General features: G+C 42.3%; 1 long non-coding RNA gene across 1 annotated transcript; it reads right to left on the reverse strand.

Moving 5' to 3' along the window:
- Positions 1-7,010: 7,010 nt before the first annotated feature.
- LOC123395515 lies at positions 7,011-10,658 on the reverse strand. The gene is made up of 4 exons (XR_006609781.1): positions 10,513-10,658; positions 10,337-10,392; positions 8,491-8,587; positions 7,011-7,324 (listed from the first exon to the last, which is right to left on the reverse strand). It is a non-coding gene; the product is annotated as an uncharacterized LOC123395515 (long non-coding RNA).
- Between the last annotated feature and the right edge of the window lie 2,686 nt (positions 10,659-13,344).

Here is a 13,344-nt window from a genome sequence, read left to right on the forward strand (position 1 = left end):
TGGCCCACATAAGCAGACGGCAAAGAGGGGAGGGAATCACACGGCAAAGCCTCTGTTAGCCCTAACGGAGGCGTCGCCTGTTGGCTGCCGTCTCAAATTCTTTGCCGACTGCTCGGTGCTAGATACTGACGGCAAAGCTCTTTGTCGTCCGCTTAGGGAAGGCTGATGGCAGAGAAGCTACAATGTTATCGTAAGCTGACGCAGAATCTTTGCCGACATGAGTTTTCTTTGTCGTCTGTGTATTACTCAATGCCGTCGGTGGAGTCCTCTTTGTTGTATGTTATGGCAGACGGCAAAGAAGTCGATTCCTGTAGTGCATCTTGCTTAATGCGTTACTCTGTTCTTCATGAACTTAATACTCTAGATGCACCCAGAAGTCGGTTGATGTGTGGAGTAATAGTAGTAGATGCAGAATCGTTTCAGTCTACTTGACACGGATGTGATGCCTATATGCATAATCATTGCCTTAGATATTTTTCATAATTATTCGCTTTTCTATCAAAGTCTCGACAGTAAGTTGTTGATCCACCATATTATTTTCCTTTTTGAGAGAAGCCTCTAGTGAAACCTATGGCCCTCGGGTCTATTTTCCATATTATATTTTCAGATCTATAAACCAAAAATACCAAATATACTTTGTGCAATTTATTTACTTTTGTTTCCGCAATCTTTTATATCTATCTCTATCAGATCTCATCCTTGCAAATAACTCTGAAGGGATTGACAACCCTTTTATAGTATTAGGTGCAAGTGTTTGATTGTTTGTGTAGGTACTACTATTGGGGCCTTGCTTGTTCCTCCTACTGGATTGATACCTTGGTTCTCAACAAACTAAGGGAAATACTTATCTACTTCGCTACATCACCCTTTCCTCTTCTAGGGAAAACCAACGCAAGCTCAAGAGGTAGCAACCACTTGTCCAAGGATGGAAGGTTGTACTGAAATAGATGTTGGTTCCCATTGCAATTTGGAAGGAATCCCAGAACTTGGAAATGAAGATGCTTCCACGGTCTGAAGATATATGCTTAAGAACACCATATAAAGAAACTATCCTTTAAGTGTACACCTCTGCCAGCTGAGCTACCGAAATAGATTCTTTGACCGGACGTAAGTGGGAAACTTTAGTGAGCTTGTCGATGACCACAAATATGGCAGCGATATCTCTCTTGGACTTTGGAAACCCAGTGAAAAAATCCATCTCAACAGGATTGAATTTCCACTCGGGTATAGGCAAAGGATGAAGAAGACCTGTTTGACATTGATGGTTCTCCTTCACTCTGCGTCACACATCACACTTGTTAAGAAACTGAGCAATCTCACGTTTCATGCGAGTCCACTAGAAGGTATGTTTGAGATATTGATACATCTTAGAACTGCGTGGATGTATCGATAGGAGAGAATTGTGGGCTTCATCCATGATAACCTTTCTGAGCTCTCCTTTTGGAACCACAAGACGGTCCTCGAAGAACAAAGTCTTTTTGTCATCAACACGGAAGCACTTATACTTTGGAATGCTCTTTGCCAAGACTATCCTCACTTTATTCACCATAGCATCAAGAAGTTGACTTGGCAGACATGGCCTTCTAAGGTTGGATAAATTTGAAGGTTGGCAAGAAATCCATGAGGAACTACTTGATGTTTGAGATTCCTAAATGACTCACAAAGATCAGGCTGGAATGGGTTGAGAATGAGAATATTGCAGAAATCCTTTCTGCGCAATGCATCTGCAATCACATTTTGTTTGCCTGGAGTATAGTCAATTCTTGGATTGTAATCTTGGATCATCTCCACCCAACGTGTTTGACGAAGATTGAGATTTGGTTGAGTGAAGATATATTTCAAACTCTTGTGGTTGGTGTAGTATTCAACTTGCCTTCTTAACAAGAGGTGTCTGCATGTAACCAAAGCATGGACAAGTGCCTCCAACTCAAAATCGTGAGTGGGGTAGTTCTTCCCACTCGGCTTCAAGTGACGAGAGGTATAAGCTACCAGTTTCTTGTCTTGCCTAAGAACACCACCAAGACCTAGCATAGATGCATCATAGAAAACATGGAATGGCTTGGAATCATGAGGAGGAGTTAGAACCGGAGCTGAGGTGAGCTTCGCCTTGAGTGTATTAAAAGCCAAATCACACTCGGGAGTCCTGGCATATTTTATGCTCTTCCGAAGAAAGTTGGACAAAGGCTTAGTAATCTTGGAGCGATTCTCTACGAATCTTCAGCAATAGCATGCAAGCCTGAGAAAGCTTCGAAGCTGCTTGACATTCAAAGGAGGCTCCCACTTGACAATGGCTTGAACCTTCTCACTATCAACCTTGATGCCCTCAGCAGAGATGATATGCCCAAGGTACACCACTTCATTGAGCCGAAATTCACATTTGGAGAACTTTGCATAGAACTGATGCTCTCTTAGCTTGTCAAGCACAAGTCAGAGATGTTCTGCATGTTCTTCCTTAGTCTCAGAGAAGACTAGAATGTAATCAAGATACACCAAGATGAACTCATTCTTGAATGGAGAGAAGACATAGTTCATCATGCGAGAGAAAATTGGAGGAGCATTTACAAGATCAAAAGACATCACTTTGTACTCATAAGAGCCAAAGTTTGTTCTGAAAGCAGCCTTGGGGATATCTTCTTCACGAATACATATTTGATGATAGCCCATTCCAATATCAAGCATAGAGAAAACCATGGCCCCTTTCAATTGCTCAAACCACTCATTCATGTTGGGAAGTGGATACTTGTTCCTGATTGTCTTCTTGTTCAATGGATGGTAATCGACACAAAGTCAGTCTGCCCATCTTTCTTCTTGAAAAAAATAACACCACAACCCCAAGGTCACGAACTTGGTGTGATCAAACCAAGACGTTCCTGTTCATCTAGCTACTTCTGAACTCTTTCAACTCTTTAGGGCCAAGTTTATAAGGACTTTTGCAAACCAGTTCAGTTCCAGGCTCGAGTTCAATCACAAACTCAACTGGCCGGTGAGGAGGCATTCCAGGCAATTCTTCTGGAAAGACATCTTCATACTCACAGATGACAGGAACATGAGATATGGTTGATATCCCTTCTCATTGAGAGAAAATAGACGAATCGTGTCATCGCGAGAAGCGAATATGATCACGTCTTCACAAGGATAAGTCAATTTGACTTCTTGGCTGCACAATCGAGATAAGCCTTGTTCATCCCAAGAAAATACATGCCAACAATTAGATCAATATCAGAATTGTCGAGAACAATTGGAGAGGATAGAAAAGAATAGTTGCCCAACTTGAAAAAGACATCTAGAACCTCAAAGTGAGAACTCATTTGTAATCCCGGTGAAACCACATTAACGATCTAGGCAATTCTTGACAACACAATTCATGCTTTGAAACAAATGGCCTAGAAATGAATGAACGCGATGCACCTGTATCGAACAAGACTTCTGTAGGAATTGAGTTAACTAAGAGGTTAGCCATGATTAGTTTTCAGGACCATTCTGCTTGAGCTGCATTCACATTTTTCACCCTTACATACTTGGGATTATGCTTCACCATAGCATTTCTTGGGGGCTTGACTGGATGAGGAGGCGGAAGACGCCGCTTGTTGGTAAAAAATGTTGGAGCAGTGATCCTTCTGATCACACTTGTGACAAGTCACCTCTGAGAGCGGGCGGAAGTGAGATGGAGGGCTCCTGACTTAGGCGCTTGAGGCTTCTGCTAGAATCCTATGTTGGGTGGGTGGGAAGATCCACGACCACCGTTGTGCTTTCGCTACTGAGGAGGACGAGGTGGAGCACGAGGAGAAACCAAATACTTATGCTATTTAGTAACAATTTGAGATGAGGATGAAGACAGATGAGAGTCTCTGAACCGTTTCCTTGAATTCTCGACCCTAAGGCGACCTGATTCAGCCTTAGGAAACAAGTTCTAGGACTGATCAAACTCAGGGGGATCGTGTAGGGCAAGAGGAAGGGGAAGATATTCCTTGAGACCACCTTTGAACTGTTAAATCTTCCACTTCTCATCAGGAACATCCAGCTTAGCATAGCGGACAAGGTTCTGGAAGTCGATGTTATACTAATAGATAGACGAGCTTCCTTGCTTGAGGTTTCCGAACTTCTCACGCATGCCCTCAACAAAGCTTGAAGGAATATGATGATCTCTGAAGTAATGACAAAAGTCATGCCAACTGATTAAACGGACACCTCTGGAATCCTTGAGCTGCTTTCATCACTCTACTGACTGGCCTTTCAGCTAGAAAGTAGCAAACTTGACATTGTCCTAAAGCCTGGAATTGCTGCACTCAGAATGCTTGTTCATGCCCCGGAGCCAATCATCCGCATCAAATGGCTTATCCCAACAGGTGAATGACTTGAGTTGATTTGCTAGAACTGATTGAGAGAAGCAAACTGCGACTGGTTGTTGAAATTCCCTTGCTGACCTAGATTCCTTTCTTGCATCATGCGAAGGAGCATCTGAGTATTCACATTGGTCGCAGCGATCAAAGCTTGCTACGCCTCCTGAGGAGGAGGAGGGGCTAGTGGAGGGTCTGAATGCTCCCCGTCACGACCCGTATTTTGGCGAGTTGCTGGAGCTATCCTGGAGATGGACATGAATATTAGATCACAGATGAAAAGATGAAGCTGATAAGCTGAATCAAAGGCTTGAAATATTGCAACATGTAGTATTAGCAGTTTCCATTCTAACTAGAATTAGTAAGAACGCTTCCACAAATTAGTGAAGACATCATTAAATTCGAAAGCCACTTGCAATTGACAAGTTTTGAGCTAAGAATTGCTCAAAACAATTGTATATCCCTACATACATCCGATAATAGAATTTCCCTAGGTGATTACTTGCATTCCCACTTGAGAATTTCCGAAATCTTTCTTGCTTATGCTATCAGATTGCGGGTCGAGGAACCTACTCAATGTTATCAGTTGCATGACCTTTCCCACAACTGTCAGCACATATCCAAAAAGTTATGCAAAATCATCTACCTCAGACCTTCAAAAAAACATTGATACCAGACCTCTTAGATCATCCCAGCTATCTCCACTAGTAGTGAGGAAAATTCACAACACTATTTGCCACCAAGCAAAGTATTGAAGCGTTTTGATGTTCGCGTCCTCATATACTAAGGAAGTTGAATGATAGATATGTGTCTAAAACCCCTTGGAGTTCTACTCCTGAAAAACAGGAGTCACCAAGTAGAAAACTCTGTCACATCAGCATAATATAGATTCCAAAATAACCACGTGATCTTAAAAAAAATGAGCGAGCTGATGGGTAGAATTATAATTCCTAAGTCCTAATTCCTTACCGGGGCAGGGAACAGGAGTAAAAACAATCATATTCTCTGATATAACTAAACTCAGAATAGTTTTTCACTAGACTCAACTTGGCCAAGTTCGATCAAGCAAAGGCTCCTATGATTGTATGGCTTTGGTTACCAACTTGTAACAACCAAGATGCGGCTCTATCCGTATTTGGGGGGTGAGGCCTTAATAAGGATAGAGATGCATCTCGGTGTTTCACAAGTATAGAAATCATTCGAGATACATTTAAAGAGGAGATGAGTATATGAGTTGGCTTACATGCACCACATGCTAAATCACAAGTCATAGAACATTTATTAAAACATCCAGAAGACAGGGTCCGACTACGAATGAAATCAAACATTAAAAGCAATGAAGTCTTTCTCCCTATCCCAGGAGACGACCAAGGCCCTTCTACTCGTCCAGGTAAGTAACGTACATGCGTCAGCTCTCCTCGTCATACTCCCGCTCGAGTTGTGGAGCATCATCTGCATCAAGATATGTGGTACCTGAACCTATGGTGTTGTAGTAATTTGTGAGCCACGGGGACTCAACAATCTCGTGACCAGGATATCAGGACTAATTAAGTTATTTGGGTAAGGCATAGTTAAGTGGTGAGGTTGCAGAAACGGTAAGCATTATTTCGTGGCTAACTTACGATTCAAGATCGAGATGAGAATGTAGGATTGAAAGTATGTCTAGAGGGGGGTGCTTGGACTACTTGACAAGATAAAAACTTAGCATTTTCCCAATTTTAGTTGTCGGTCATTTTTAGCAATTATGATTAGTCAAGTTCACCGTACATATGCACATCTAAAGGTATGGTAGCGGAAAGTAAGACATGCAAATGTGATGTAGATGGTAAAGTAGGAAGATCAAACGCAAATGTTTACATGGTGATTTTTGGCATATTCCGATAGGTGGTGCTATCGTATGTCCATGATAGTGGAGACTTCAACCGAGGGAGGGTAATGGATGCAAGAGTCCATGGAGGGATCCATCCACAAGGGGTCCATGAAGAAGCATCCTTGTCTATTCCACCACGGCTTCCGTCCACACACGACTAGCCTCACTCATGGTAGATCTTCACGAAGTAGGTGATCTCCTTGCCCTTACAAACTTCTTGGTTCAACTCCACAACATGAAGTAGGAGGCTCCCAAGCAACACCTAACAAATCTAGTAGGCACCACCCTCAAAGAGGTAATATATGTGGTTGAACGATGAACTCCTTGCACTATAAGAAATATGCTAACTTGCGACCTTCAATATGGGTCACCGAATGATTGTTGATTTCCATTTGCGACCATTTTATGACCAAAAACAGACGATCAAAAGCTGAGGGTCTCTAATGAACTATAACGACCTTTTTTCTGGAATGGTCGAAGACATTTACGACCAAACGAAAGCATTGAAATTATTTTGGTCCTTAGTTGTCTGCCCAAGCCACATCGGATCCAATGTGGCAAGTTGACGTGGCAAAATGCCCGGTCCAATTCAGCGTTTAAGATGGGCCGAGCCCATTAATTCAGCGTTTTTAATATATATTTTTTCTATTGATTTTGGTTAGCTACATGGGCCTAGCCCAAATTTTCAGCCTTTTTTGTTTTTGGGGTGGTGGGCTTTTAACATTGTTTGGGCCATCATATCTAGTCCCACCAACAAGATAGGTCCCACTTGTCATAATCTCACATATTGGACCCACATGATAGAAATTTTAAAACTGCTCAAATTAGTTTCATAAATGTGTCCCATCAGCCAAGTTCCAATTCACACGTTTCCAAATCACATAATCAATATTTTAAACAGAACAAGAATGGTAAAAAAGTCTACTACAAGCTGTACATGTTTAATCCAACCCAGATATGCCTACCATTACAATATTACAATCTTTACATTCTATTTAGTACGCCTCGAGCTACTGTAAAGGAGTGTGCACAATGTATATTCTCGCAGTGGCGAAGGGCTGGTGACACTTCCGCTCGAATGATTCCTGATGTTGGTGTCAAGATTGATCAAGTTGACCTGTAGGTGGTTAAAATATTAGATTGGCAAGAATGTCCAGAAGTTCAAACGCATGCATGAAGAAATTTCTGTATGAAATGAAATGTTAATCTTATTTCTAAGAGTCTGATTTGATATCAGTGGCACATGGGCCTACAGGGGAAAATAATGGACTTGTGTTTTGAAAAACATGAACTGAAATAATTATAAATTTAACAAAAATATGTTTCTTGTATAAGATTTTTCACTCAGGTTAGATGCAATTCATATCAATTACTTGTTGGACAATGAAGCAAATCCATTTCTTAATGTAAGTTAAAGAAAATTATATATCACTGCCTCGAAAAACTACAGTGCTACTATCACTGTAACTAAATAGACAGAACTCATATGGTGCAACATTTAGTGAAATACACTAATAAATAGCAACGAGATCTCACCGGTCCAACAATGTCAAAGATATGAGACATAGTTGTTCCGGGGGCGGCTCCAAGATACAACATACAATGTTAAAAGCATCTTTTATTTAGGATGAAATTAAGCTCCACAGTGATGTATAAATACAATATATACAGGACTATAAACCATGGCTGAGACTGAGACCAGATTTAGAAACTAGCAGTAACACAGAAGACGGAAAGTGTGCAAGATACCAAAGCCATAACATAGGGACAAACAAATCCACATGACAAATAGAAATGTACACCAAACAGTGCACGATACATTATCCAGTTGACCTTTGATACATACGATTCAAGAACAAAAGTTTGTTTCCTTAGATAATTCCAGTATCTGCACGAAAAACATGGCATGCCAATAAAATGCGATGTAAACTGAATGTAGATGAGGTGAATATGTTTCTAATGCAAGCTAGAAGTTGAGATACACTTGCAAGAGGGTGTGGAAACACAACAACAGGTGGTGAAGTTTCAGCCGCTTATGTTGCGCTATATAAAGGATGCATTCAAGTTACTTGCAAAAAATGTTATATTATAATACATCCGCAATTTAATAGAGGCAAAAGCCAAAATCTCAAAGAGAAAAAGGATAAATGGCTGTTATATAGCGACTTTGAGCATGTAATGTAAGGTTAACATTGCATACATTATCAAAATTAGTTTCCATTACTAATGCAGACTTTATAGCTACGCATCAGAAAAGATGTGATTCCATGCTCAAAATATTACCAGCGATTGCAGCAAGGGTCATATCATCTGAGTAACCACCATTTTTTAGTGCTGTGACTAAACCATACAGGTCTTGCCGGAAATCATCAGCGTGCATCTAAAATAAACTTGTCTTAGCACCAGTACATAATCAAATCGAAGTTTATACAGAGCAAGAACTGAGAGTATATATTTTATTGGATCGAACTAACTGCCCTTGTTACTCATATTTTGTTGCAAATCCTACATATATTCACCTTAGACAAGCCATGACCACGCACAATGTAAGCCAAGAAAAAAAAAACAGAGGGCAACTTCGAGAACGGTGATAGAGCACACGAGCTCGCATGCTCCCGCTCGTGTACGAATGGGACAGCGGCGCGTGGAGACGTGCATTGAATGCAATCGTATATGGTAGGGACGCATACACCACGTCCAAACAGTGGTGTACGGTTACACTGCCGTGACGACATGATGAGAGTACCTCGTGTCATGTTCCCTTGGTACATGAAGACGTACAGATCAAAAAAACTCATTACAAAATCCAAAGTATTTATTTTCAGATTCTGTTTTTCTTTTGAGGTAAATTTAATTTCAGATTCTGTTTTCAAAAGGTGTTTACTATATGAAAACATAGATGTGCATTTATAAGCTTTTTTAAAAAGACTCTTTTATGGTTTGTTTAAAATTCCACCTCACTAGTGTGGCCATGCCGAAAATTTCAAATCTCATTTCTAGGTACAAGTATATCATATTATTCCGCATATCAAGATGTGATTAGCCCCAACAATCATACCAGACAAACTATCTAGAACTACAAACGATTCACACACTACACAAGTAAACTTAAGCGGGACCATCATTCTTCAGGCTCCTCAAGAGCAGCCCGTAACACATCATCAGCCACACTACTCCCATGCTCGTCCACACACCAAAAGAAAAAGAAAAAACTCCCATGCTCGTCATGCAAAGGAAAGATCTCGTTGCGCAAACGAAAGATCTTGAAAGCCCTTGCTGTCAGCGATGAACAAGGACACCGTTTTCACCATGTGAGCTCTGAATTTCATGTTCAGCATGTGAGCTCTGAAGTTGATGCAGGTAGCGGCAGTGATCCAAGGGATGTCGGCTGGGTGTGCGAGCGTTCGCTCCCGGATGTACGTACGTGCGGCCGTCTGTAACTCTAGTACATTACATGTTGCTATAGGATGAAGACACCGTCGCTACTACTTGGACGGCCGTCAACGGCCCCGTATGCTTCCCGTCCGCGTCTCACATTAAATAAGCCGGCGTCTATGCTCTGGGATACCATGTGTGTTCCACATCCCCATGCAAGCGGACGACTAAGGATACCGTGAGCAGGCGAGCTCGACCACACCAACGAATTTCCGGGACAACTTCATGTTACATTTGTGTCAACACGGCTGAAGGTAGATTGATGTTCCAAATACAAAAACTAGCACTAGCACACATGCATAACATTGCTCACTCTCTGGGACAACTTCCACTACAGAAACTGCAAACATCAGAAATTTAGCAGCCATGTGACAACCCCATCCAGCACAATTGATAGAAATAGTAGCAATCAGGAAAACTCCGCTCCTATTATATCAGGACCAAGAAAGGCGCTTGTACTCATCCAAGTCCAATCATTCACGACCCCCAATCGTAACGAAATTCCACCACGGTATAGCTACGCACGCTCGCAAAAACCATATCCCCCAACGGAGCATCCGCGATTACCAACCAAGCACGGAGCGATCTACGCCAGAGCAGCCTAAACACCACCAAGGCTAGAATTACAGGGGCAGATCGCTGATCCGGGCGACGAATCGAGAGCGCGAGCAAAGGTAGAAGGACGACAGCATACCTCGTTGTAGTCCTTCTCGGCGACCTTGGCCTGCTTGAGCGGCTTCGCCTTCCCTCCTGCAAAACAGCCCCGAAACCGGAAGACAACATTAGGACGACCCCAGGGGACAAAATCGGTCGGCAAAAAACAACGACGGCATCGATCTCGTGTCGATCGGCGGGAGCGCGCGGACAAACCGTGGTGGAGATGGAGGTGATGAGCACGAGGGTTTCGCCTCGAACTGCTGGTGGTTTGGATCTGGGGCGCGAGGGCGATGGAGAGCTACTGGAGAGGGCGGAGCGGAGGAGAGGAGGGGATCCAATGGTGGCCTTGTTGCGGAGGACCCCCAACGGAGCATCCGCGATTACCAACCAAGCACGGAGCGATCTACGCCAGAGCAGCCTAAACACCACCAAGGCTAGAATTACAGGGGCAGATCGCTGATCCGGGCGACGAATCGAGAGCGCGAGCAAAGGTAGAAGGACGACAGCATACCTCGTTGTAGTCCTTCTCGGCGACCTTGGCCTGCTTGAGCGGCTTCGCCTTCCCTCCTGCAAAACAGCCCCGAAACCGGAAGACAACATTAGGACGACCCCAGGGGACAAAATCGGTCGGCAAAAAACAACGACGGCATCGATCTCGTGTCGATCGGCGGGAGCGCGCGGACAAACCGTGGTGGAGATGGAGGTGATGAGCACGAGGGTTTCGCCTCGAACTGCTGGTGGTTTGGATCTGGGGCGCGAGGGCGATGGAGAGCTACTGGAGAGGGCGGAGCGGAGGAGAGGAGGGGATCCAATGGTGGCCTTGTTGCGGAGGACCCGATCCAGCTGTGGCCTTGTCGGAGAGGAGCGGATTCATCAGATCCAGCGATCTGGCAACAAGGTCCACCACGGGTGAGGGTTGCGGGCACGAGAGATGGATCCGGAGGTGTGCTGCGCAAGACGGCGACACAGGATTCGCGGGAGGGGGACAGAGAGAGGGATTTTGTGGGGGGGGGGGGGGGGGGGGTTTCTTTAGATTAAGTCAAACGAGAGACGTTGGATCCTTAGGGTGTGGATGGCCTAGATCGGCTACAATGGGGTGATCCGTAGGAGGGTGCTTTCTACCTCCTCATTGGTTCAAAATATGTGTCATTGAAAATAATTTTTAGTGTTATAAACAAAGAAATTTCATGAAGCAGTGACCAAAAATAATTTACAAAATGACAACATTAAAATTTTCACTAAAGTAAGACCATGTTTTATGGATGATCACCAATCGTGTATGCACTTGTGATATTTCTAGCTATTTTCACTCATCCAAAGGGTTTTCTATCAAACCACATGGAACCGGGGCAAATTTGAAATACAGCTGCCTCATAGTTTACTCATTATTTTCTCCAAAACATATTTTCACGAATATAGGTATCTATTTCATCAGAGATACATCAAGAGTTTTGCAAGGTTCCACCCTTATCTACGAACGGTCGTGCCCGCCATTTTAACCCCCTTTTTGAAAGCGGCATAAAGAATTTAAAAAAAAATCAAAAAAATAGAAACTTTGCATTGTGTCATTATATGTGACCAAGTTAGCAGGAAAATTAATAAACTTGAACTACGGTAATTATTTTTTAAAAGTGTTCTCATAAATGAGCTATCTTGTGTGAAGATTCATGGCTTTCAAGCCAAATAATCAATCTTATGGCCACATTCATGGCATATTTGTTCAAATGATCTTATACAGTGCACAAGGGTGCGTATTGGAATGGAAAATAATGTTGCCTAAGGAAGTTTTATTTTCTTTGGACGGAAAATTCATTTTCCATTTTTCAAATACCCAAAATGAGTTTTTTGTGAAGGACCTACCATAAATTTGTTGCCACATTGAACCAAATCATTTTTATAAAAATACTAATACATATTTAATTCACAAATGACCAAATGTATGGATGTTAAAAGCTTTTATCCACCTCTCATGAAAAGACAAAATTCTACCAATTTAGTTGGAAGCAGGTCAAATTTGAACTGCACCTCCCTCATAGTTTGCTCCTCATTTTTTCCAAAAATAATTTCTAGGTAGATAGGTATATATTTAATCACAGAAACACCAAAAAAATTCCATGATTCAACAACTAGCTAGGAACGGTCATGTCCACCGTTTTCACCGCATTTTGAAACGGGCATGACAAATTAAAAAAAAATTGGAAAACCTTCGCATTGTGTCATTATATGTGACCAAGTTACCAGGAAAAATAATAAACTTGTAATACGATAATTATATTTAAAAAGTGTTCTTATAAATGAGCTATCATGTGTGAAGATTCGTTGCTTTCAAGCCAAATGATCAATCTTATGACCACATTCATGGCATAGTTTTTTCAAATGATCTAATATTGTGCACAAGGGTGCATACTGGAATGGCAAACAATGTTGCTTAATGAAGTTTTCTATTTCCTTGTATGAAAAATTCATTTTCCATTTTTCGAGTGTCCAAAATGAGTTTTTTTGTGAAGAACCTACCATATATTTGTTGCCACATTGAACCAAATCATTTTTATAAAATACTATGAAAGGATCGATATGGTTGACTAGAGGGGGGGTGAATAGGCAACGACCACTTTTTAATTAATCTTAGCAAGTTAGGGTAATCAACATACGGGTTCACAAATATTACAGCAATGGGGTGAACCTTAATGAAGCTAACAACGAGAGTTACTAAGACAAGTAAGAGATAGACAACAACATAAGCATACACAAAGTAAAGGTTAGAGATAACCACAAGTAGAACCAATGGAAATGAGGATGTGTTACCGAACTTCCTTCCCTTTGACAGGAAGTACGTCTCCGTTGGAGCGGTGTGGAGGCACAATGCTCCCCAATAAGCCACTAAGGCCACCGTATTATCCTCACGCTCTCGCACGATGCAAGGTGCCGTGATTCCACTATAGGTGCCCTTGAAGGCGGCGACCGAACCTTTACAAACGAGGTTGGGGCAAACTCCACGCAAAGCTTGGAGGCTCCCAACAAGACCACGAAGCTTCACCACAATGG

The sequence above is a fragment of the Hordeum vulgare genome, chromosome 5H (genome assembly GCF_904849725.1).
Source record: "Hordeum vulgare subsp. vulgare chromosome 5H, MorexV3_pseudomolecules_assembly, whole genome shotgun sequence".
Taxonomy (NCBI): Eukaryota; Viridiplantae; Streptophyta; class Magnoliopsida; order Poales; family Poaceae; genus Hordeum; species Hordeum vulgare.